Source organism: Entelurus aequoreus, linkage group LG07 (assembly GCF_033978785.1).
Source record: "Entelurus aequoreus isolate RoL-2023_Sb linkage group LG07, RoL_Eaeq_v1.1, whole genome shotgun sequence".
NCBI classification, from domain to species: domain Eukaryota; kingdom Metazoa; phylum Chordata; class Actinopteri; order Syngnathiformes; family Syngnathidae; genus Entelurus; species Entelurus aequoreus.
In genome coordinates this window covers 64768026-64794938 of record NC_084737.1, presented here as the reverse complement: position 1 = coordinate 64794938, position 26913 = coordinate 64768026, and the positions used below count along the sequence as shown (strand labels likewise).

The 26913-nt window shown below is 38.9% G+C and overlaps 1 protein-coding gene and 1 long non-coding RNA gene across 4 annotated transcripts in view; both read left to right on the top strand.

The window, feature by feature from the left end:
- The first annotated feature begins 3778 nt into the window (after nt 1-3778).
- Nucleotides 3779-7391, top strand: LOC133653169 (uncharacterized). The gene is made up of 3 exons (XR_009826676.1): nt 3779-3872; nt 4729-4788; nt 6916-7391. It is a non-coding gene; the product is annotated as an uncharacterized LOC133653169 (long non-coding RNA).
- Nucleotides 7392-24347: 16956 nt separating this feature from the next.
- Nucleotides 24348-26913, top strand: part of alx3 (ALX homeobox 3) — a 12057-nt gene continuing 9491 nt past the window's right edge. For 2 of the 3 annotated variants that reach the window (XM_062052216.1, XM_062052213.1), the window contains exons 1-3: nt 24348-24604; nt 25226-25540; nt 26808-26913. The exon at nt 26808-26913 is cut by the window's right edge and continues 76 nt beyond it. The gene's annotated coding sequence lies outside the window, so the exon portion shown is untranslated. The remainder of the gene's footprint in view (nt 24605-25225; nt 25541-26807) is intronic. The other variant, XM_062052214.1, reaches the window with a different exon arrangement.

Below are 26913 nucleotides of genomic sequence, written 5' to 3'. Positions count from 1 at the left end.
TCAGTCCAAATGTTGCTACACAAACAATTTTCCAGCAAATTCCTGGAAACATTTGAGTGCTACTTGTTGTGTTTTATCATTATCCTGCCTTCTCCTTTGTTGTGATGTCTGCACCTATGTCTTCAGTTCATTCGTCCTCGGCGAGGGGCGGACCTTGAGGCACACCTGCTACTAATTAGCCCGCTAGTATTGAGGCTCGTCACTGACAGCTTGGCCCTGCCGGTTATTGTCTCCTGAACTCCTCACGTTCATGCACCTGCGTCACCTTGCCAGTCCTGGTACGTTGTCGCTCCTTAGTCCTGAAATCCCTAACCTCTTTGTGTTTACTTCCTAGCCTCCCTGAGGTATGGAGGATTCTTTGTTGGACTTTCACTGAGGAACCTGTTTTTGTCTGTGTTACATGGTGTGCGCTTCTGCCCCATCACCTTTTGTTATCCCTTTCTTGACTAATATTTTTTTTTCCTTTTTGTAATTCAACCTTGCCTCCCGTCTCTGCATCCTGGGGTCAACACTTTGACCAAGACCCTAACACTACTGTTGTATAGAGGAAGTTGGACCACTGTAAACACATTGACATTTTAACCTTGCTAGCAAACATAGGACACTGAGGTCCACACTTGCGATTTACATAACTGAGGCGTTTCTCAAGGCACCCCTTTAAGTACTCTCCTTCTTGGCAGTTACACATTGTTGAGTTGCTTTACCTTGTTTACTTCAGATGCAGTCAGTAGTCATTTGTTCATCTTCTGCAGGTATATTAGTAGTGTTCCTCAAAATTCTATTCTAGGTCCTCTCTTCTTCATCAACTTATGGCCCGTGAGTTCGGTTAAAAAAATTGTGTTTCGAAGCTGATTCTTAAAAACACTAGAGCAGTGGTTCTCAAATGGGGGTATGCGTACCCCTGGGGGTACTTGAAGGTATGCCAAGGGGTACGTGAGATTTTTTTTAAATGTCTGTCAAAAAGAACTGTGAAAAGAAATGCAACAATGCAATATTCAGTGTTGACAGCTAGATTTTTTTGTGGACTTGTTCCATAAATATTGATGTTAAAGATTTCTTTTTTTGTGAAGAAATGTTTAGAATTAAGTTCATGAATCCAGATGGATCTCTATTACAATCCCCAAAGAGGGCACTTTAAGTTGATGATTACTTCTATGTGTAGAAATCTTTATTTATAATTGAATCACTTGTTTATTTTTCAACAAGTTTTTAGTTATTTTTATATCTTTTTTTCCAAATAGTTCAAGAAAGACCACAACAAATGAGCAATATTTTGCACTGTTATACAATTTAATAAATCAGAAACTGATGACATAGTGCTGTATTTTACTTCTTTATCTCATTTTTTTTCAACCAAAAATGCTTTGCTCTGATTAGGGGGTACTTGAATCAAAAACATTTTCACAGGGGGTACATCACTGAAAAAAGGTTGAGAACCACTGCACTAGAGTACTGTCTTTGACCAGCTTTTCTGCAGAAGGTTCTTAAAAATAGCAGAACGCTCTGTAACTATGGGAATAGACAAACTATGACTGATCGTAACGGGAGAAGTGCAGCCGCCCGGAAATAAGGCCTTCAAAACATACAGTTTATCCCTGGTGTAGGCAATATGACTCTTTTTTTTCTTTTAATTCAACAAAAATAATCAGTTAGTGTTCACTGTTGTTGGACCTTAGAGAGGGTGTTTAATTGGGTTGAGGTCAATGTTCTTACAATACGATTTAGGTCTTGCACAACCTAGATTGACTAATCAATTAGCACAAATGTCCCAAGACCTTTGTCTATCATAATACATAAAATACCTTCTATATTGGCATGGTAACATCTTCATTTAAATTCCATAATAAACTGATTATTTTCCTTCATGTTTGGCAAATTATTAGCTGGAATGTATAGCTTATTACAAAACAAGCCAAATAATGAACTTGTGTTATATCTGAGAGCTACAGACAGATATGTATGAGCTACATGATGCACTTACACACCTCCCACGCCCAGTCAGTGAAAGTCCATCTCAGACAGTGTATGCGACACCTCTTAGCCACCTCACAGTGACTAATCCACAGAGGCTCAGGCCAGGAGGACACCACGGAGCTTCAAGAGGCAGAGCGTGCATGCATGCAGACAGTATATGCTGCAGGATGGATGTTTGTTGTTGTTGCCATAATAACTGCATCTGTAGATGATAGGTATTAGATCCTCTGCATTGTGCTATGGGTGTGTGCAATAGACACAAGGATGGCTGAGCAGTTGCATTTGTCAGATTAACATGGCTTCTAATGCTTCTATGTCACAAAAAATACTGTCACGGCGCAAGCGCATGCCGCTGGGCAGACCTCAGTGAGCCCCACGGAGCGCGCCTCGGGACACGCCCCCGGGCGCTTATCTCCTGCAGCCGGTGGCTGCAATCAATCAGCAATCAGCACACCTGAAGCTGATGATCAGACCTGCCTTCTTAAGCCTGCACAACCTGCTATACCGTGCCAGAACGTAGCGACCTGTCCTGTACAGTAAGCCGAACCTAGCAAGCTCTATGCAAGTCTTTCTCTCTGTGCTTCTCTCCCTCCGTGTTGATTGTCTCGCGTGTCCCTGTTGATCCAGCAGCCTCCCCCCGTTCCCGTGTTACGAGCAGTGCGTCTTGTTCCCCCCGGGTTCCCTCTGCTTCCCTGACTGCCTCTTGGATCTCGACCTCCTGCTTGGACACAGACCTTCTACGCTTCGCTATAGCCCCCGACTTCCTGTCTGCTCACGGACCTCCGAGCTCTGCCTTGTCCCTCTTGATCCTCCGTCTCTCTCAACACTACCGGTAACACTCGACAGCTAATCCCCGCACATAGTCTCACACACACACACTTTGGATTCTTTACACCCCATTTCCCTTGTTGATTTATATTTTTATTTTTTATATACAATATATATATAAATAAAACCTACAGCTAACTACATCCCGGCTGTCTGTGCCGTCTCGTTCCTTCTGTACAACTAAAATATAAACATATCTCATCAGGAATGCAGAAAATACTCCCTCCTGCTAAGCCATAAGAAAATCTATGCCGTGTGCTTGCTTATTCATGGCTGAACATCTAATTGACTTGAGTGATTTAAAGGCCACTGCTCATAACAGTCAGAAGGACGACTCAAGTCTCACTGCTTCTGATAACTCAGTCTGTAATTTGCATGCATTGTGTTGTCAATTTTAAAAGTATAAACATGTTTTAGTTTTGACATACGAATGTTTTATTAAAATGTATCATATTTGCATTTCTTCCTCGTCAGACAGTATGTCATCTGATAGAAATGTTTCTCAATTCTGTCTGTCTGCAGCAACTACAACATGATATTGTTGCACCCTCTACTGGGTAGCCTGGTTTATATACATAATAACTGAATGCACTGCAGTCAATTATTACTCCTATGACATTTTGATATATGAAATATACTTCACACACATGGAATTGGCTTTGCAAATTCCGTGCTTTGCTTGAAGGCACTATGACATTTGCCAAGAATCAAACTTGCATCCTAATCTCCATGATTTTGCACAGCACGTCCTGAACATGCAATGAACTGACTTAATATATATATATAAAAAAACAATAAAGTAAGCAAACTTTGTGCATGTTTGTGTCATACAAAAAAGGTGTGATTTTCACTTAAGTCTGCCAATATCATCTATTGATTTGCCAGTTTCCCCTATTTGCACCCATGGCTTGTGTTATGATGAACATGGTGCTGTAATCTTCCCTTCTCCCTAGCGTCTCCTCTCCGCCTGTCAAGGCAGGCTGCTCAGACCTTTGCTGTGGCGGGAGGGCTTCACTGCCATCTGGGCTGCAGCAGGGGAGTTGTGACCAAAACACCACAGTACATGCACGGTGGGGTTGTTTTTTTGGCAAGAAAACACAACACATTGGGATAGCACAAATTAGACCTTGTTTTTTTTTTTATGTTTGCAGATATGCCAAGCTCAATAAATTTGAATGTACTTCTGCCACAAATAGAACACCTTTATGGATACATATTGCCTACAGTATGACGATTAAGCATCATTTAGATTACCGAATTAGTCAGCTACATCCTGCTTCTGCAGCTTTACCTGGATCCATCCATCCATCCATTTTCTACCGCTCATTCCCCTCGGGCCTCATCAAAATAATATCTATGTAATAGGTTTTTCCTCTTTTCTAAATAGAGTATCACTTGACTTGCCAATGTTGAGACATGTTGCTATTTTTACCACAATGTGTTATTATATACAATGTGCACAAAATGCATACACTTTTACATTATATTCAATTTACACTTATTTATCATTAATACATTATTAAACACAGTTTAATTTTGTAAATGATTGAAATGTCCTGTTTTAACAACTTCCAAGAACATCGTTACACAGAGCACAACACAAATTCCATTCTGCAACAGTTTAAATAAAAAAAACAGACTCCTGGCATAAACAATCAGTCAGGTTGTTTAGGGCCGCAGCCACTATGGGGCGGGGGGCAAGTATTGTCTAAGTCAACTTACATTTTCATTGTTTATATTTTCAGTAACAGTTGACTTTTGGAGCCTTGGAGGATTCAATTTGATTATCAACTTATAAATGTTAGTAAAGACAAAAATGTGGTCACATACAAAAGTCTTGTTTAGGACCACAATATTTGAACGTTTACGTCATGAGCCTTTACTTCTATGTGTGTGTGTATGTGATGTTCCCACCTCCACCCACAGAGACAAACAGTGGATAACTGACAAGCAACTTCATGAGGTTTAAAGATGCTACAAAAAAAGGTACGGGCACATTTTCATTAAACTTTAGCAAATATCTTTCATGGGATAAGGTACAAATGATTACATTTTGAGGGTGACTTGGATCACTATCTGGATTCACAGCTATTTTACTATTGGGAGTTAGGCCCTTTTTTATTTTCTTGGTTTATGAAGAAAATAAATTGTTGCATAAGCCACCAACACACAAAACAAGACAACGTATTGTGCCTTGCCTGCACGTTGGTAAGATGAGGGCAAATCTGTGCATTTCATAATGACAACATGCCATAAGAAACACACTACACTCTACATTAAAGGCCTACTGAAACCCACTACTACCGACCACGCAGTCTGATAGTTTATATATCAATGATGAAATCTTAACATTATAACACATGCCAATACGGCCGGGTTAACTTATAAGGTGACATTTTAAATTTGCCGCTAAACTTCCGGTTCGAAACGCCTCTGAGGATGACGTATGCGCGTGACGTAGCCCGGCGAACACGGGTATGCCTTCCACATTGAAGCCAATACGAAAAAGCTCTGTTTTCATTTCATAATTCCACAGTATTCTGGACATCTGTGTTCGTGAATCTGTTGCAATCATGTTCATTGCATTATGGAGAAGGAAGCTGAGCAAGCAAAGAAGAAAGTTGTCGGTGCGAAATGGACGTATTTTTCGAACGTAGTCAGCAACAACTACACAGCCCGCGCTTCTTTGTTTACATTCCCGAAAGATGCAGTCAAGATGGAAGAACTCGGATAACAGAGACTCTAACCAGGAGGACTTTTGACTTCGATACACAGACGCCTGTAGAGAACTGGGACAACACAGACTCTTACCAGGATTACTTTGATTTGGATGACAAAGACGCAGACGTGCTACTGTGAGTATGCAGCTTTGGCTTCTAAACATTTGATCGCTTGACCGTATGTGCGCAACTTTTTTTTGCGTATGTACGTAACTTTTTTTAAATATATAAGCTTTATGAACCTTGGGTTAGGTGAACGGTCTTTTGGGCTGAGTGATTGTGTGTGTTGATCAGGTGTTTGAATTGTATTGGCGTGTTCTATGGAGCTAGGAGCTAGCATAGGAGCTAGGAGCTAGCATAACAAACACGCAGGTGTTTTTATGCAGGATTAATTTGTGGCATATTAAATATAAGCCTGGTTGTGTTGTGGCTAATAGAGTATATATATGTCTTGTGTTTATTTACTGTTGTAGTCATTCCCAGCTGAATATCAGGTACCGTGAGTATGCAGCCTTGGCTGCTAAACATTTGATAGCTTGACCGTATGTGCGCGTCACGTACGTAATTTTTTAAAATATATAAGCTTTATGAACCTTGGGTTAGGTGAACGGTCTTTTGGGCTGAGTGATTGTGTGTGTTGATCAGGTGTTTGAATTGTATTGGCGTGTTCTATGGAGCTAGGAGCTAGCAGAGGAGCTAGGAGCTAGCGTAACAAACACGCAGGTGTTTTTATGCAGGATTAATTTGTGGCATAATAAATATAAGCCTGGTTGTGTTGTGGCTAATAGAGTATATATATGTCTTGTGTTTATTTACTGTTGTAGTCATTCCCAGCTGAATATCAGGTCACCCCCGGCTCTCACAGCATCTTCCCTATCTGAATAGCTTCAACTCCCCACTAGTCCTTCACTTGCACTTTACTCATCCACAAATCTTTCATCCTCGCTCAAATTAATGGGGAAATTGTCGCTTTCTCGGTCCGAATCTCTCTCACTTCATGCGGCCATCATTGTAAACAATAGGGAACTTTGCGTATATGTTCAACTGACTACGTCACGCTACTTCCGGTAGGGGCAAGCCTTTTTTTAATCAGATACCAAAAGTTGCAATCTTTATCGTCGTTGTTCTATACTAAATCCTTTCAGCAAAAATATGGCAATATCGCGAAATGATCAAGTATAACACATAGAATAGATCTGCTATCCCCGTTTAAATAAAAAAAATTCATTTCAGTAGGCCTTTAAATGCTAAGTAATATATCATGAAACTATATCAAAAGTGGACACATCAACATTGACTTACTGTAGACTTCAGCATATGTGAGTCTGAGGAAAATAGTGTTATGCTACAATATGACTGATGGGAGCTGAAATGTTTTCTTATCTTCATGCAGAGACAAAGCGTGCAGCCTCAGTAAAGAATAAAACCACTTTATACTGAGCCAGGATGACTTACAGCTCCACTACTAGACACATTACCACCTCCCTCCCTTCACTGGAGACATATGACCCGGTCTGCACTGCCGCTTGGTGGCTGCCATTATTTATGTGTGTCTTATTCTCTTCTCCTCCCCCACATCATTTTCCCTGATTTAATGTCATCGCCTTCACACCCTGTTTCATTATCGATCACAATGACGGGGGATTGGAGCTGATGTCTTTTTTTGCAGTGTTTTCTAATATATCAGCAGTTCTGTGGGCTGAAACACATACATTTACAGAGATCATTGTCTATTGTATTAAATGGCAGGCATTTGAAATGATCAAGCAAGAGAAGTGTGTGAGTTTAAGACATAACAGTCATAAAAGACAGCAGGAAATTGGGTTAAAATAAGGAACCCTTTGCTGTTAATGGTATAGGGTAAAAATTATAGGCACATGTAAGTAGTAATTCACCATGATTTAGTCAAATACATGAGTGTTATGGCTGTAATTAAAAAGTATTAATTATATTTACTGTATATATATATATATATAATTAGGGGTGTGGGGAAAAATCGATTCGAATTCGAATTGCGATTCTCACGTTGTGCGATTCAGAATCGATTCTCATTTTTAAAAAATCGATTTTTTTTTTTGTGTGTCTTTTTTTTATTTATTAATTTTTTTATTTTTTTTATTTTTTTACTTTTTTTTAAATTAATCAATCCAACAAAACAATACACAGCAACACCATAAAAATGCAATCCAATTCCAAAACCAAACCCGACCCAGCAACACTCAGAACTGCAATAAACTGCAATTGAGAGGAGACACAAACACGACACAGAATAAACCAAAAGTAGTGAAACAAAAATGAATATTATCAACAACAGTATCAATATTAGTTACAATTTCAACATATCAGTGATTAAAAATCCCTCATTGACATTATCATTAGACATTTATAAAAATAAAAATAAAGAACAAGTGTCACAGTGGCTAACACTTGCATCGCATCTCATAAGCTTGACAACACACTGTGTCCAATATTTTCACAAAGATAAAATAAGTCATATCTTTGGTTAATTTAATAGTTAAAACAAATTTACATTATTGCAATCAGTTGATAAAACATTGTCCTTTACAATTATAAAAGCTTTTTACAAAAATCTACTACTCTGCTTGCAAGTCAGCAGACTGGGGTAGATCCTGCTGAAATGAATAGAGAATCGTTTTGAATCGGGAAATATCGTTTTTGAAACGAGAATCGTGTTGAATTGAAAAAAAAAAATCGATTTTGAATCGAATCGTGACCCCAAGAATCGATATTGAATCGAATCATGGGACACCCAAAGATTCACAGCCCTAATATATATATATATATATATATATATATATATATATATATATATATATATATATATATATATATATATATATATATATATATATATATATATATATATATATATATATAGTATATACTGTATTATATTTTAGTACAATAATGTATTTCCCTCTTTCATATCACTAACATTACACTACAAAAAAGAGCTGACAAAATATAAGAAAAAAAAGATGATTTGATCTTGATTTTAGGAAAAATATATATCTGTTCGTGCATGTGGTTAATTAATTTTACTTGATAAGACATTATAAAATAAGATGTTTACATAACTGGCAGGACGGCGTGGCGAAGTTGGGAGAGTGGCTGTGCCAGCAATCTGAGGGTTACTGGTTCAATCCCCACCTTCTACCATCCTAGTCATGTCCGTTGTGTCCTTGGGCAAGACACTTCACCCTTGCTCCTGATGTGTCCTGGTTAGCGCCTTGCATGGCAGCTCCCGCCATCAGTGTGTGAATGTGTGTGTGAATGGGTGAATGTGGAAATACTGTCAAAGCGCTTTGGGCTCCTTAAAAAAAGGGGTAGAAAAGCGCTATACAAGTACAACCATTTACCATTTTACCATTTTTTTACTTTTAAGATAGAAATAGGTATTTTATTTTAAAAACAAAAAAATATTCAACTTGCAATTCTTAAATTAAGCATCCTTGGGATGTTGCAGAATCTTTAAACACAATTTTCTATGTGGGGAAATATGAGTATAAAATATCTTGTTTTAATAGTTATTTTCTCAATTTTAACATGTTTATGGACAAAATGTAATTATCCATGCTAAAATTAAAATTATGATGTAAAGTCAATGACTACACATAAGTAAATAGCTCTAAGAACTAGAACAAATTCTGCAAATACAATTGTAAATATTGGCAAATGGTAAATAATACGTTTTATTATTGACATAATAGAACCTACCACTAGAGGGCGACATCTTTGCCAGCCCGTTAACTACATGTTGGTGTTAAGGGTTAAGTAAAATTTGCCATGTTAAAAAAAAAGGCGTATTGAAACTGAAACAAATGGTGACATTGTTAAATGTTGAATTGAAAATTAAACACAGAAATGAAAAAACAACTATTTTGTGGCTCTTTTTTGTCTAATGATTTGTTTTTACAAATGTCAATATTCAGATACAACCGACTGTTATAGTTTGTTCTAAATGTGACAGGTTTTATTTTCAGATTATAATTTTTCTTTTGCAGTTTAAACTTTCTGGCACCTTTTTTTTTACGTTATACGTTTTCTACTAGTTTTTCTTCCAATACCAAAACTTACTGGCAGTGTTTGGCTCCATATGGGTGCCACTTGAATTCCTATTAGAGCTATTTTAACAAAACGAAAGCAGAGATGAGCTATTTGTGTTTTACTTGTATGACTGACATGTTAAAATATTTGAATTCCACTGAATTTACAAAGTTGAACTCCACTCTAACATTGCAGGATTGTCTTTATTTTGCTAGTATGTGGTAATATTGCCTGCATATGCAGCACTATTTTAACTCGTTACATGTCTTTTAAAAAGAAACCAAACTTTTATATGATAAATATTGTATAAAAAGCATTACAAAAGAATGTAGTACAATAACTACAGTAGTTTTATGAAGTAATGTAATAATAATGTATAGCATTTACCTCGGAGAGTGGGCTTCTATGGTATCTCCTTCCAGCTGCTTCTCTGTCAAACACACCAACCGCAGCTTTTCATATTTTAATGGATAAATGTCCACCGTTTAGGTATTATTATAACATACTTTGCTGGCGTGCAGACTGACAGTGACAACACGCTCTGTCATGTTTTTGGAGATTTATTTCTTTTATTCAATGAAAATCCTCTACTTCTTTTTCTCAGCAATGTCCTTCACACTCACTTTTTCCTTACCATGATTGGAAAAAAGGTATGTACATTTCTAGCTATAGGCTAATGCTAGCTAGTAAGACCAGGGGCTGTATTCCTAAAGTTTCTTAGCGCAAAGAGTTTCTCCTAGTGCCCCGAATCTATGAAAATTCTTAGAATTATGATGTTTTCCTAGAATTTCCCCTAAAGGTAAAGAGTAGATCCTAGTAAAGATCAAAGCTATTCCTAAAGAATCCTACCTCTTAAGAGCCCTCCTAAGGTGAGATCTGTTAAGAGCCGGGTAGACGACTTTAAACTTTAGTGCTTAGGGAACTCCTAAGCACTAAAGTTTAAAGTGGAGGACGGAAGAGGCAGGAGAGCTATTCTCCAAACACTGGATGAGAGTTAATTAATGAAATGCTACAGATTGTATCATGCAGGAATCAAGTTTGTGGTTGCTCTCCATAAGGATGCACTTGCTGCTCCAACCGAACGCCACGATGCAATACCACCCCAAATCAAAGCTAGCCAACACTGCTTCCTATAGGCCGGTCAGCAATCACAGACATTGATGAAAGCTGAGCCATTTTACCCTCGTATATACCAAATTGAGTTGAAATGTTGAAAGTTGAAAAATGCAAACATTACCAGCAGGACAACTAATATGAGCTAATAAATATAACTGTCACTATGTGAATACTGTGCAAGTTGTCACACATTTTGTAGGATAATTTTAAAGTGTAGTTTACTATTCATAGATATTTTATGTAAAATATCTATGGATGTTCTCATTCATCCAGATCATTGTATTCTCAGGGCATTCAATCGATCACAACTAAACTGTTTGGTTTGTCTTCGAAGACATTTCACCTCTCATCAAGTAGGCTTCATCAGTTCATGCACATTGGTTAGATCTAGTCTTAGACTTAGATTGGTCAGATCTAGTCTAGCGGCTGGTGCCAAAACCCCAAATATTTATACTCCAACACTGGGAGGGTGTGCCTGGGCAAGGATGGTATAGATTCAAATGGTTTTATGTAAATATTATTTACAATTACACAGTCTTCATTCGATTAGATTCCATGGTTAAGTTCAACGATTTGAGGTTAATCTTTTGTCCATTATCTCCAAAAAAATATTTTTATCAAATGTTTAGGATTAACCAATCACAGCTTTAAAGAAGATGACTCGTACTGAGCAACGGGGTCAACTGCACCTCTTCATTGAGTTTTTGTCCATTTCTTGTTACGAGTTCAGTGAGAATGTTGTGGAATCAATCCTAAACTAAGATTCTTTGCTAAGAATTTTTAGTTTAAGTTAGAAGCTCTCTGAGAGGATTCTCAGAATCTTTAAAAACACTGGCCTAGAAGTTTTGGTCGGATATTACCGGTTCACTGTGACATTTCCTACACCAACTAATGGCAGGGATGCTTGTTACTCAAATTTTTGATAGCAACTTAAAGTACCAGTAGAATGGAAAAACAAGTTGCCTCTATTTTGAAGCTATTACCATATATATCTGATTTATGACACTGATTTACAAAGTTTGTGAATAAATAGATATGATCAAAATATCAAAAATCTCACAGAGATTCCTGAGTCATTTTGAGAGTTAATGAGCAAGCCAGTCACGTGATCCGACCGTGACATAGAGGTAGGAACCACAGATCCCTTCCCCATCAACAACAATGCAAATAATGCAGACTTTGTCGGTCATATTTCCAGTATGACTAATATGCTGATATGGTCAGAGTGCAGAAGCGTTCCTATCTTGACGTCATCCCACCACGAATCGACGGAAATTGCCAATGGCCGTCTGAAATTGTGGCATTTTGTGAAGTTTAGACGGTATTTCAATCATCAATCAATTAATCAAAGTTTATTTATACAGCCCTTAATCACAAGTGTCTCAAAGGGCTGCACAAGCCACAACGACATCCTCGGCTCAGATCCCACATCAGGGTAAGAAAAGAACTCAACCCAATGAGTTTTTACATACTTTGCGTTTTGGAAATACAATTGCAGATGGATTATTGGATACAATGAAAGACAGTTAAGCATATAAAGTCAACTTGTTTTCCCATTTTACTGGTACTTTACAGCATATAAAATAGCTGAGAGACAGCTCTTATCTCAAAACACATTTGAGGAGAGCTGTTATAAGGACACCAGTGTGAATATTTTCCATGTCAAAAATGGCAAATACAATGTACTGTAGTTTTCCAATTCCTGATCAAAGCTAATAGTCAACGCTGTGAAAGAAAATGTCAATGTAAATAGGTGCGGCGTGGCGAAGTTGGTAGAGTGGCCGTGCCAGCAATCGGAGGGTTGCTGGTTACTGGGGTTCAATCCCCACCTTCTACCATCCTAGTCATGTCCGTTGTGTCCTTGGGCAAGACACTTCACCCTTGCTCCTGATGGCTGCTGGTTAGCGCCTTGCATGGCAGCTCCCGCCATCAGTGTGTGTGTGAATGGGTGAATGTGGAAATACTGTCAAAGCGCTTTGAGTACCTTGAAGGTAGAAAAGCGCTATACAAGTATAACCCATTTATCATTTAAATTCACGGCAAATTACTGGATAATACTTGCATTACTTTTACAGTATCCTTTCCAGTAATTTATTGTGAAATATTTTTACAACAATTTACTGTAACTACAGAGCTGTGATTTTACGGTTAATTACATCATTGTTAGAACTAAATGCTGTAACTTCACAATTGTAATTTTGTAGTAGATTAATCTCTCGGTTTAACAGCATACCGCTACTTGCTGTACAAGAAGAGTGTGCCACGTATTCTCTGAGACAAATCAGTTTGAATTTACAGTAGGACAATCATTTCTGTATTTTACCGTGAAATAACAGTTAATTGCTGTGAAATATAAGGACATTGTAATTATTACATGTATTTGTTGTGTTGTTACAGTAATGTTACAGTAAATTTTGATTGCAGTATTTTACTGTGAAAAATAAATCTCCATATTTTTTTTTACAGTGTACATTTCAACCACATATGGATGGTTTTATTTCAAATCAATCATGCAAAGGCAAAATCCTGTAGCTTTTACTCTGACACCTCCTGGTTCTTTCTCCCAATAAGTGCACATTCACGAAATACTTATTACTTTGTTAAACCCACACTGTCTTCATTTTACACATGAAAGCAGCAGCTCTCTTGTCTTCTTTCTTAGGTCAAAGGTAAAGCCCTGACCTGGAGAGACCAACATGTGCCCTTGTTAATAAAACAATAAACAACAGTCTTCTGTCGATAAGCACTCCCCAGTCCCCAGCCAGAGTTGGCATTTATGTAAAACGTATTTGTCTTTTTGCATTTCGGTTGTAAACATAAGAATATATACTGTAGATTCCAGATACTAAAAAAAAATGTGTTTACACATGAGAGCTGGGGGGTGTTATGAAGACTTTCACTTTGCCCACCATATGTGCTTGTCCTTAGTGTTTGAAATCTAAGATCAGTCACAGAGGGGCAGGAATGGAGGAGATGGTAGGGGGGACACTGTCTCTCAGGACACCTAATACTCTGCGTGCTCCAGGGCCGGTGAGAAGAAAAAGAGCACAATTGGATTAGATATCAAAATAGGCCGGGTGTTTATTTTAATCAGTCTGGTGACACAGGGAGCTCTTGAAAGCATCAAGTCAAGAGAGCGCGGAGAGCATGGAGAACCCACAGAGATGGTTGCAAGAGACAGGCAGTGAAAGACAAGGAGAAAAAAGAGAGAGAGACAGCGAGGGCAGTCGGGGTGATTGGTCCCCAGGCTATGGCTATGGCCCAAGGGGGAAGCCGTCTGGGGGGTGACTCGCCTTCTGGAGTTCACAGTCAGGTTTTCAAATCAAGGGCATAGTGATCACTTCCACTCACCGGCATTTGTCCAAACGAGCACTGACAAACACCCGTTGCTCTACGAAGGCCATGAAATTGATAGTTTAAGTGTTTATGGGATTCCATCAACAACAACTTTTGCTAAACTGGTTTGTGTTAAAAAGGCCTTAAATAGTCATGGCAATAACATTTGAAACTGAGTGTGGGAATATTAAACTGTCTTGTTCTGGCCCAGGCAATATGATCCAGTGTTTGTCTAGTCCTCGGCAAAGTGGATCTGATGAAGAATGATCATGCAGATTCTAGAAGGAGTAAAAGTGGTATTTTCCTTGTAAGTGAATGGTGTTACTGAACTATGGCCACTGCTCGCTACATTGGCCTTACTAACCTTACATGTTAAAGTTTCATCAGGAGTTTAGAACTCTTTTTTTCAACCTCAAAGGGAGAAAATCAGAGTGGTCTGGCATACATTATGACGTAACAATGTTTAAAGTTAAAGTTGAAGTTAAAGTACCAATGATTGTCACACACACACCAGGTGTGGTGAAATTTGTCTTCTGCATTTGACCCATCCCCTTGTTCACCCCCTGGGAGGTGAGGGGAGCAGTGGGCAGCAGCGGTGGCCGCACCCGGGAATCATTTTTGGTGATTTAACCCCCAATTCCAACCCTTGATGCTGAGTGCCAAGCAGGGAGGTAATGGGTCCCATTTTTATCATCTTTGGTATGACTCGGCCGGGGTTTGAACTCACAACCTACCGATCTCAGGGCGGACACTCTAACCACTAGGGGTTAGAGTGTCCCCACTAACCCCACTGTTTCTTTATGATAACATAGTTCCTTCTGTCCATCATGTTTGATGTCAGGTAACTGCTTCAGCTACTTAACTCTTTCATTTAACAATGGATTTGTTGTTTATTTCTCTTTTTTTTGAGGTCCATCATCCATGAACGTCATATGTTTGGTATGTGTTCAGCGGATGAGGGCGGTGGCAGAATTAGCTTGCTGTTACATATTCATGTTAAAATAACAAATTAGACTTGTTTCCAGAGATTTTATTTCTATATTTATCATTGAATCTAGCATGAAATATTACTCATGCCACACATTCACATTCATGAGCACGGCTAGATACATAATATGGGTGCACATTTGCACATCCATCAATGTTCTCAGGCTGTGAAAGCACCTATAGAGTCCAGATGACCAACATTGTATATTGTCATTTTTGCTCCTGAAAATGCATTTGCCAGTTATTTCCCATAAATGTCATTTGGAACGCCCTCTCTCCCTCGCCAGACTCTAAATGCCACTCCCGCTTGTTGCCCGCATCTACAGAACTGGAGTCCATTTACCTGCTTAGACATTGTGAATAAAAGCATGTAAAACTATTATTTTGATCAGCATGTTTTTGTTGCCCTGGTCAAAGATTACTTAAAAACTGTTATGGTTAACATTATTGTCACAGTCTCTGTCTGTGTCTGTTTGTCTCTGTGTTTGTCTTTGGGAGAGTGGGCGAGTTTTGGGCGTAGGCGTGGCTCCAGCTCTCAGCCTGGCACAGCTGATCCCAGCAACCTAATCACTCACCTGCCTGCCATCAACTCATCACCTGCAGCCTTCAAATGTTTGGACTTCACTCGGCGCGATCACCAGATCGTTCACCTTTCTACATGTGGTAACGCTTCTCGCTCGTTTGTTCTTGTATTCTAGCACTTTTGGATATCTTGCGATCTGCCATTTTTGTGTTTTTTGGCTCCTCATTCTACCCCTGTTTTTTCCCTCTGCCTTCAGTTCCCTACCTGCCGTGTGTGCCTGCCTCAACCTGCTAGCCTCAGCCTGCTAGCCTCAGCCCGCCAGCCTCAACCCGCCAGCCTCGGCCCGCCAGCCTCGGCCCGCTAGCCTCAGTGTGCTCTCTTGGACTGCAAATCCAAAGACTACGAGCTCCCTCCTTTCCCTCTGGTTTTATTAATAATAACCCTTGAACTTTAATCCTGTTTGTCTTTTCTGCATTTGGGTCCACCAGTTTTACCATTCGTGACAATTATGAGCAAAAAAAGAAATATCCCCTTCCGAAGACACCATAGCCTGTCTCCTCATGCTCTTTTAGCATTTCCTCAACCATCTTAATTAAGGAAAACATCAGTAGAAGAGGACACAAAATAGAATACTGGTGGCTAACCCTCTTTTTCTTTCTTTTTCGAGTATTGGGTCTGCTTTACTTTCTTGGTTTTTCTGCAGGTTCGGACTTAGTTTTTCTCCCCTTGAGGGTGCTGCTGATTTTTGGGATCCCATTAGGGCTTGAGTAATTAAAAAACAAAAATCCATACAAATTCTGCCCAAAACCTTTCGTCTGAAGTCAGAATCATTAAAATGATTGCTGCAAATTACACTCCTCTCTTTTGGTCCGTCCCATTTTGCGTAAGTCAATTTGACTAAAGAAATCCATACTTTCCACAGCCATTATTTAAAAAGGTATGCAGGCTGACCCCTTTTTTATTTGTATTGATTCAACCTGCAACAATGCATCTGGTAGACATATTTCATAATTATTTCAAAATATGTGCAAAAATAATGTAATTCAGGAAGACGATTCTACCAAATCACATAGGGCCTAAATTTACTAAAGGTTTGCATGTACTAAAACGTGTGCAAACCTTATAGCACACACAAGGCTGGTATACCAAACGTGTGCAAAGTGGAATGTGTCAAGTGAGCAGAAAAAGGTGTGCAATCCATCTCTGTCTTCATTAATATGCACATTATATGCTGATCATCAAAACACCCACAATACTAAGAGGAGAATATGCAAATATGATTATCTAGCACGCACAATGTGATTTATCAACTCATCACCGTTTTGCGAGCACTATTTTGGGTTTTATTTAGCACGTGCGAAAAGGATGTGCACACACAGCTGCAGGATCAGTGCTCGTGCAGCACAGACAGACGATGTGTGTGTCATTTTGGACCGTCAGAATTAAAAAGTATTAGACACATCGTTTATTTAGCAACATCCTTTGATAATTTGATAGCTGCTATAGAGGACTTAAGGGGCTGATTAGAACACATCTAATTGATGCATTTTTGTGTCCTTTAGTATTTTTTTTAATTATGTGTGTTTTTTTCACATAGAATATATATTAAAATATTTCTTGTATGAAAAAAAATCCTTTACGTATGTATTTTTGCGTCTTTAGAGAAGTAAGTGCAGCCTCTCTCCAATGAACGCACCTTCAGCTGTAAAAAAATAAAAATAAATAATAAAAATAAATAGTGGCCAATAGTGGCCAAGTGGCACGACTGCTTGTAAATGGCCATAAAAAGTGGTATGTCTCCTGCATGTTTGAAAACATAGCCAAACGCCCCAGGTAGCAGCATGATAACAGGAATGTGCAATAAATGAGTGTCTCAGTGGTAGTACACACAAAATTCTCATTTAAATAAGCAGTTTGTGCTACTTTTTAATTGCACACGCAGTGATAGTAAATCGCACACAACCCGTCTAGTAATAGTACAGAATATTTTATAGATTGAACACGCAGTTTGGCACAAGATAATTAGATCTTAGTAAATCAGGCCCATACTAAGCAAAATTAAACTGCCTCCACTTTTCTGTATAGTAAGTGACGTCAGAAGGCTAATGCAGGCCCACCCAAATTTTGGAGCTAAAAGTGGGTGTTCCAAAATGTGCTGAAACTCTTTGGAAAAACAAGCCTAAAAAAAATACAATGTCTGTGGGGAGATTTAACTTTAACTTGAAGACATCATTTTTAGGTCTAGAACTATGAAATAGATATTAGTGGGGCTCTTTAAAGAATGAAATCAAGGGTGTCTAAACTTTTTGACTCTGATTCATGGAGAAGTTTGAGAATGTTGACACATTTTTCAGGGCGGCCATAATTGTCTAGGATCCTCCACAGGTTTTTGCGGTTGACAGAGTCAAAGGCCCTAGATAGGTTGATAAAGGTCATGTAGAGTGGACGATGTTGCTCTTGTAGTTGCTGAGCCGTGAATATCGTATCCGTCGTTCCTCTGTTTGTGCGAAAGCCACACGGCGACTCCTGAAAAGAATGCGAATGAAGTTGGTTCGCTAATACTCGAGCAATGGCAAGCAATGGGATGCCACGGCAATTACCACACTCTGATTTGTCTCTTTTCTTGAAGACTTTGACAATATCCGCGACTTGTAGGTCCAGCGCTGGTTCCTTTTTTCCCCAGATGAGCAGGATGAGCTTGTGGATGCAAGGCTCTAACTCAGTCCCTCCGTACTTGAATACTTCTGCTGGTATTCCATCTACGCCTGGAGCTTTACCATTTTTCATCTAGGCTATAGCTGTTTTTATCGCGGTGGGACTGGGTTCCCTGCCAGGCTCAAGATTGATAGATATATGCTCGATTTCCTCATAAACGGTCTCTTCGACAGGGGAATCGCAGTTCAGGAGCTCAATAAGTGCTCCATCCACTGAGTGCATATAGAACAATTGAAAGGTGTGGGTAGCCCCTATGATTTTCTTCACATTTTTACATCAATCTAAAAAATAAACATCCTTAGGGGGCGGCATGGCGTAGTGGGTAGAGTGCCTGTGTCAGAAACCTGAGGGTTGCAGGTTCGCTCCCCGCCTCTTACCATGCCGTTGTGACCTTGGGCAGGACACTTCACCCTTGCCCCCGGTGCCGCTCACACCGGTGAATGAATGTTGAATGAATGATAGGTGGTGGTCGGAGGGGCCGTAGGCGCAAATTGGCAGCCACGCTTCCGTCAGTCTACCCCAGGGCAGCTGTGGCTACGAAAGTAGCTTACCACCACCAGGTGTGAATTAATGATGGGTTTTTAACATGTAAAGCGACTTTGGGTACTTAGAAAAGCGCTATATAAATCCCAGGTATTATTATTATTATTATTATCCTTCATCTCAGCTTTGAAATTGTTAGTTTCGTCTTCTTTACTCTAAATTTGGGATCTCAGATAGCCACAATATTGACATAAGCATTTTTTGACAGATCATATCGATTTTTAATGATAATGGTTAAGGTAATACCTGGATTTTGCTAAAATTAATTGATAATGCTTGGCATATGTCATGTGACCCTCACTGGTGCACTAGTGATGACCTCATCAAACAGCGCAAAAAGTTTGCCAGCTCCGGTCTGGATTTATTTCCAAGTTTTGCCTCCGGATTATAAATATTAGTATTAATTGATATCGGTATAGGTAATGAAGTGCTGGGAAGTATCGGCATATATTGATATATGAAAGCCAATACCCACTACCTCTCTATAGCACCATTGTTATTACAATTATATTGGTAATCAAATCCCCTTTTTGAGGAATCCAATATACTAGAAAATTACCAAAGCTTGCGAGAATGAATAAAAATCAACAAAACCCAGTTCCATAATGGCCTTGAACGGTAGTAACGAGACTGAAAAAAGAAATATAGCTATTAGGGCTGTTAATCTTTGGGTGTCCCATGATTCGATTCAATATCGATTCTTGGGGTCACGATTCGATTCATAATTGATTTTTTTTCAATTCAACACAATTCTCGATTAAAAAAACGATTTTTTCCCGATTCAAAACGATTCTCTATTCATTCAATACATAGGATTTCAGCAGGATCTACCCCAGTCTGCTGACATGCAAGCAGAGTAGTAGATTTTTGTAAAAAGCTTTTATAATTGTAAAGGACAATGTTTTATCAACTGATTGCAATAATGTAAATTTGTTTTAACTATTAAATGAGCCAAAAATATGACTTATTTTATCTTTGTAAAAATATTGGACACAGTGTGTTGTCAAGCTTATGAGATGCGATGCAAGTGTAAGCCACTGTGACACTATTGTTCTTTTTTTTCTTTTTTTTATAAATGTCTAATGATAATGTCAATGAGGGATTTTTAATCACTGCTATGTTGAAATTGTAACTAATATTGATACTGTTGTTGATAATATTCATTTTTATTTCACTACTTTTGGTTTGTTCTGTGTCGTGTTTGTGTCTCCTCTCAATTGCTCTGTTTATTGCTGTTCTGAGTGTTGCTGGGTCGGGTTTGGTTTTGGAATTGGATTGCATTGTTATGGTATTGCTGTGCATTGTTTTGTTGGATTGATTAATAAAAACAAAATAAATAAATTAAAATTAAAATTAAAATTAAAATTAAAAATTATTTTTTAAAGATGAGAATCGATTCTGAATCGCACAACGTGAGAATCGCGATTCGAGTTCGAATCGATTTTTTCCCACACCCCTAATAGCTATCGATGTCGCATTTTGACAGAAGCAAACAGAGTCTGTCTCTTTTTAAAATGTTTTGCTGACCAAAACACGCCAACAGCCTCCCTCATAAGGCCGCTATCGCCTCAGAGCTAGTCAGTAGCCACAACAAAAATACAACACTTCCCTTTTATGCACCAATGGCGGCTACCACGAGCGAGGTTGCATTCACCAACAACTATGATAACTAGAGTTATGAGCATCAAACATTACATCCCAAGTAAGTAAGATGTTTTTTGTACGTATATGTTCTGAATAGCTGCAGTAATTATGACAATTTTTTTGTAGATTTTATGTATTATTTTTGAATGTATTACTTAGTTATCTATAATAATTAATGTAATCAACATATTTTGATTAGTCTGTTAAACTTGAATGTTGCAAAATTCCCTAAAAAATGAAAAGGCATTGGGTTTTTTTAACTAAATGTGTGTCGCGACTCTGAATCGGCCTATCGCTTGAAAGTGAAGAGCTGGTTTTAGTACTTGTTTGACGCGCTTTCTTTCTCGCCAGTAAAGCACACACAGAGTTCCGGGATGTAATGTGGCAAATGATTGAATGAAGTAGTAGAATGTGTAAAAAGAGACTTGCTTAGTTTGTCTAGACCAGTGTTTTTCAACCACTGTGCCGCGGTACACTAGTGTATCATGAGATATTGTTTGGTGTGCAGTGGGAGATTATGTAATTTCACCTAATTGGGTTAAAAATATTTTTTGCAACCCAGTAATTAGAATCCGCAAATGTGCCGTGGTTGAGTGTCTGTGCTGTCTACAGCTTGGCAGAGTAACCGTTTAATACTCTTCCATATCAGTAGGTGGCAGCAGGTAGATAATTGCTTTGTAGATGTCGGGAACGACGACAATGGTTTGCAGGTAAATAGGTATCTAATGCTTAAATCAAAAATAAACAAAAGGCGAGTGCCGCCAAGAAAAGGCATTGAAGCTTAGGGATGGCTATGCAAAACGAAGCTAAAACTGAACTGGCTGCAAAGTAAACAAAAACAGAATGCTGGACGACAGCAAAGACTTACAGCGTGTGGAGCAGACGGCGTCCACAAAGTACATCCGTACATGCCATGACAATCAACACCAAAATAGCAGCGCAAGACAAGAACTAAAACACTACACACAGGAAATCACCAAAAAACTCAAAATAAGTCACAGCATGATGTGACAGGTCGTGACAGTACACCTACTTTGAGAAAAGAGCTATAGTGATGCATGGTTGGTTATGGTTTTAATTCATATCCAACAATTGCGAGAACAACTTTTTATTGTCAATATCAGCTGCTGAGTTTCATTTTTTAATGTTTTCTGCTGGTGGTGTGCCTCGGGATTTTTTCAATGAAAAAAATGTACCTTGGCTCAGAAAATGTTGAAAAACACTGGTCTAGACAGCATGTAGTTCAATCAATCAATCAATCAATGTTTATTTATATAGCCCTAAATCACAAGTGTCTCAAAGGGCTGTACAAGCCACAACGACATCCTCGGTACAGAGCCCACATAGTTGAAGTGTCCAAAGCTTTCAATAGTGCTCAACAAAGCGTTCAATAGCGGCCAAAGTCTCCTATAAAACGTGCAATATGCGTTTAACAGCGATCAGCAAAAATGATGGTCATCCAGTTCAACTTTCCCTTCTCACCACGGCAAACGCTGGTAACAACGCTCCTTTTATAATACCCGCCTCTAATGTCATGTGACACATACTGCCATTCTGTGAATTCACACCCACAAACACACCATGTGACCTACACATTTCTGGCTCCTACAATGTGCATTTAAAAAAAAATGTTAAAGTACCTTCGAAGCACCAGCATTGTTTAACCAATTTACTATTAGTATCGTTTCAAATGTAAATCATACTAATCCTACAGCAGACATGTGTATCTTGATGCATCAACATGACAGGATGCACTAAAATCATTAAAGGCCATACAAGAAGCACCGGTTTGCTTTTTTTGGAGGGATTTGTGCCATTTACAGTTTTGTTTTGTTTTTTGTGTAACATAATGGGCCGTATTTAATTTTGTCTGTATAAAATATGTCGCAATCTAATAAAAAAAAACGAGCTGCAGACAGCAAATGGCCCCAGGCCACACTTAAGACACCTCTACCCAACTGCAAATATTTCTGTGTCATGTCTTCAAATGATCTTTAATAGTGTTCCAATCCTCAGTGAACGCTGCAGCAATTATCGTCACATTTCGTCAATGTTACACACATATGAAGTATAGAATATGTCTGATGAATGTTTTAATGAAGCCAGCTTGAGCATGTTCGGATTTTTGCAGCTGCTTTCTATTGCTCGATGTGCAGAGTAATTCCAAACAGTTTATTTTCTATCCATCCATTCCAGCCCCCAAGGTCGTTTGCTTTTTCTCTTTATAAACATGCAGAATTCTCACAAGTTCTTTCTTGATGGAACTCCACTCAGTTTAATTCGTTCTGCTGCTCTGTGGTATTACCCCGGCAGAGATGTGACAGTCGTACACGCACATGTGTAAGAGTCAAGAGACTTTATAAGGTGCAAGGGACTTGAATTTTGCAGATATCAAAACAAAAAGGCTTGTTTTACCTCACAAGTAACTCCACAGTATTAACTGAATGAAATTCACTCTCTGTGTCATTCAGGGAATGCCAAAACAAAACAGGAGGGAACCATGGGTGAAGGGGGGGCATTATGACCAAAGTCTGGGTGGCTTTTTTTTGGGGGGGGGGGGGGGGGGGGGGGGGGGTCGTGCTCTGTGCCCGGGCCCTCAGGGCACCAGTAGCAGGATAAGCTGAGCATCCGCTATAGGGAGGATGACCCTGCATGCTATCCTGCAGCGTTTGGCTTGTACAGCTGCATCACATTGGATCCTATCTATCTATCTATCTATCTATCTATCTATCTATCTATCTATCTATCTATCTATCTATCTATCTATCTATCTATCTTTCTATCTGTCTGTCTGTCTGTCTGTCTGTCTGTCTGTCTGTCTGTCTGTCTGTCTATCTATCTATCGAGAGAGTTTAATTTACATTAACATTTTTCACAATATTTTGACAGATATTTTCTCTTTCTCTTAATTGATAAAGATTGAAGGAGACCCTTTTTGTGATGATAAGTTTGAGAATTGTGTGCATGCCTGCAAATATAAGGCCATGGCCTTATATTTGCAATCTCTGCAATCCTCAGTCATGTGTTTATACAAAAGAAAAAAAGTTGCGAGCATTTTAATCATTAGACCTACTAATAATGCAATACATGTTTTGTTAGAATACAATAAATGTTAAATTCAGTATATTCCATATTCGTTTACCAGCCATTTAACTATTTTCAATTGTTTTACTGATGCAAAAAAAAAACAATCGAAATATACAGTAAATTCAAAGGTTGTAACCTAATTCTAAATTGTTGTTCGTTTGTAATAAAATAAATGCACAAAATGTGTCTACCTATTAACGTATTTGACATAATTTTACAAAGCCTGTTTTTCCAAATGCTGTCAGCTGTGTTTAAAAGGTTGCGGTAAAAAAAATTAAATGCACATTTGCGTATTTGAACGCAGCTAATCGTCATAGGCCGTTAATATGAGCCGCGCCTCGATCAAATCCAATTGATAACTGCAGTAAATGATGTTATTAATATTCTGGAAATTAATTTAAATCTGTCACCAATATTAATTGTATGGTTCAAAGCAGCTCTGTGTCTAGTATTAATTAATTTGCGGGCGAAGCATTTTTTAAAAACTTTTATGGGTTTTCATAGTTTATTTTTTATTTGCTGTTCATACTATTGATAATATTAATAAAGATATATGTTCCCTATTAATGTTAGGTGGCATGATACGGGGCCGCTACAGAAATACAATTTAAGAATAAAACAAAAAAAAACATAAACAACAGATATTTTAGTGATTGTGAATTAAATTAGGCTGTTTGTGTTTTAAATTACTTACATCCATTACTACTGAATAAATTAATAACGAATTAGATGTTTGTATATGGGCTTAACTTTGACCAAAAAAACAGGCTCTTTTACGGTCAACTACATTAGGCAGGACCTCTTAACTCTGTCTGTTCATGCTTGTATATCTTTCAGTAAAACATAATTATTATTTTCCAACTGCGGCGTGTGCAGTCGTCTTTTTTGTTAATTGGGGTGTTTATGGAGTCCTGGTGATTGTAAGGAGCGAGGGTAGTCCTTCATTCAAGGCCTAAAAAGGAGGCTGGTGCCTCCTTTTTAGGACGGACGAGGTACTGGTCTCTCTGCCAAGCCGGTGTTTACGTCTCTCTCTGGGCTAACGTGCCGAGCAAGGCCCCGTCAGGTCCTGGAAATTAATTTATTGCGTAACTTTCTTGTCTTTTCTGGTTACACCTAACGATACACTCTCTATAAGCACACATGTTTTTTGTTTTTTTTAAACATTATGGTTGGCTGATTTCTATTTAGTTGTGTCGCTGCTTAATAGTAGACCATGGTAACAACAGTATGGCTTTTTTTTTGTACTATATAGCTTGTTTTCCATTTTATGAGAATTAATTTACTCATTTCTGAAACTGCAGCTATAGGCTTATTCAAATATAGACAGATTTACATGGCATACTTAATATGCATATGCCTTTTTTTTACATTTGAAAATGCTCTCTATACTGTGTGTTATTTGCACAGTTATATTTTATTGTTGTATTATATATTATAGGCCTATTGTGATTACACAGCAAAGATAGGAATTCCAATGCTATGTGTGTGCTGCACACATGGTGACTTGATAATAAAGAATCTTGGAAAAAAATAAATTATTGTTAGTTTGTTTATGCTTTTACACGCAGCAAGGCCTTTTGAAGCTCGCCATGTTTGAAATGCTCGATTGTTTGCTTTCAGGGTGGAAAATAGCATTTGGGTGCAATTATGAGCATGTCAATAATGCTTCTTTGTGTCCTCACAGGTCAATGCAGCTCATCCTCGTTGTTTCGGATCTCAACGTGCTGTTAGCGTCAGCCGTGTTCCGTGTCGCTTCATGAGAGGTCACCTAAAGGACAGCAACCCCACTTCCCCGTCCCCTTAGAAAAAAAAGCCTCAGCAAACTGGCTTACGCTTCCCAGAATGCACCCCTCCAACCGACTGACCTTGGGGTCGGCAGCTGTCAATCACAGCCTCAGCTGGCTCTGCAGCTTCAAGATATGAAGTGGAGGATGTGAGGGAGGCCTCTGAGAGAATCCCCAGCCCTGCGTATGGGATCATCTCTGTGCATTCATGGCGGGTAATTAAATTAGCTATCCTTCTCCTATTCTAATGCAAACCTCAGGTTGAATCGCCACCCTATATACGTGAGAGGAAAGGCCTCAGGGCAGAGTGCCAGACAAAGACGGGTCATCCTTTATGAAGTATGGAGATGTACTACTAGCTTACAACTCATCTGGCAGGTTGCACTGATTGTTGACTTATTAAAGGTCAGCTCTCACATGGAAGTTGGCTGCATCGGCATGAGCACACCCTAATCCTTATTGTTGTTTAGAGAGGATGTGAGGTGTCCCCCTGGAAGGACAGGCAGCCTTATAGAGGATGTGGGACTTTGTAGCCTGAGGGATTCGGGGTGTTGCAGTGAGAGTGCAGGGTCACCTTTAGCCACGCTGTCTGTGCCCAGAGCTGGGAGGCAAAGAGGGGTCGACCTAGGATGCTTAACAGGCTGAAATGATTTCCTGTGCAGGGTCATGCCCAGGACGCGCTTAGAAGACAGGGAACAGCAAGAGAAAGGGGGCCGCTTTTTTTACGGGCATTAAGTTGATGTAGGTGTCTAAACGTTTCCCGTCAGATACAATGCATTTTTAGTTAATCCTACAATATAGGCTTTTTTAAGTATCGTTTGATGGTGTGTAATTGAGAAAAAAAAAAGGCTAACAAATCTCACAATCTTCATATTAATAGTGTTTCTTGTGGCGCCTCCAACATGATGCGTCTTCCTCTTGCCCACATTTCTGGAATGGATTTACTCAGCTGGATATGTGCATCAGTAGTGCTCTGCTGCCTGTGGCTACACAGGACATGCTTGTCACGACATTTAAGAAACAGATCCGTGTCCTCCTGTGTGTTTATATGCATTTTAAAACTAGGTATATGAAGTAGTCACCTTAATGGTCAGTCAAACAGTTTAGATAAATTCCTGGGCTGAGGTTTACAGAGAGGAAATCCATGAGTGTGTGAGGGTAAAAAGGTGGCACTGTGGTTGTGATTAACATGACAGTGTGGTGGTCTCTTTTAGCCCCCGTGCTCTACTGACCCAAACATGGTAACCTAAGTCATGCCATTAGGTCTTATGGCCACACTAATCATTTTAAATTTAATAAACTCTTCCTTTTCTTTCAAGCATCTTATTTTCAATCCCACAGTAAGCAATTTGAAGATTCTTTAGTGGTGAATCTCTTGGTGTTATTTGTGTCAACTTTTCATTAAGACATCTATAACCTCAGGTGCTTGTTTGGAGCTGTCGTTCATGTTAACTCTATATATTGCTTGCCTTTTGCCTGCAGATCTCTAGCATATATACACCGATGGACTCCAAATTGAATCAAATGGGGCTTATGAGGTCTCTCAGCCCAAATGGACCTCTTGTTTACACACTTGTCCATCAGCTGA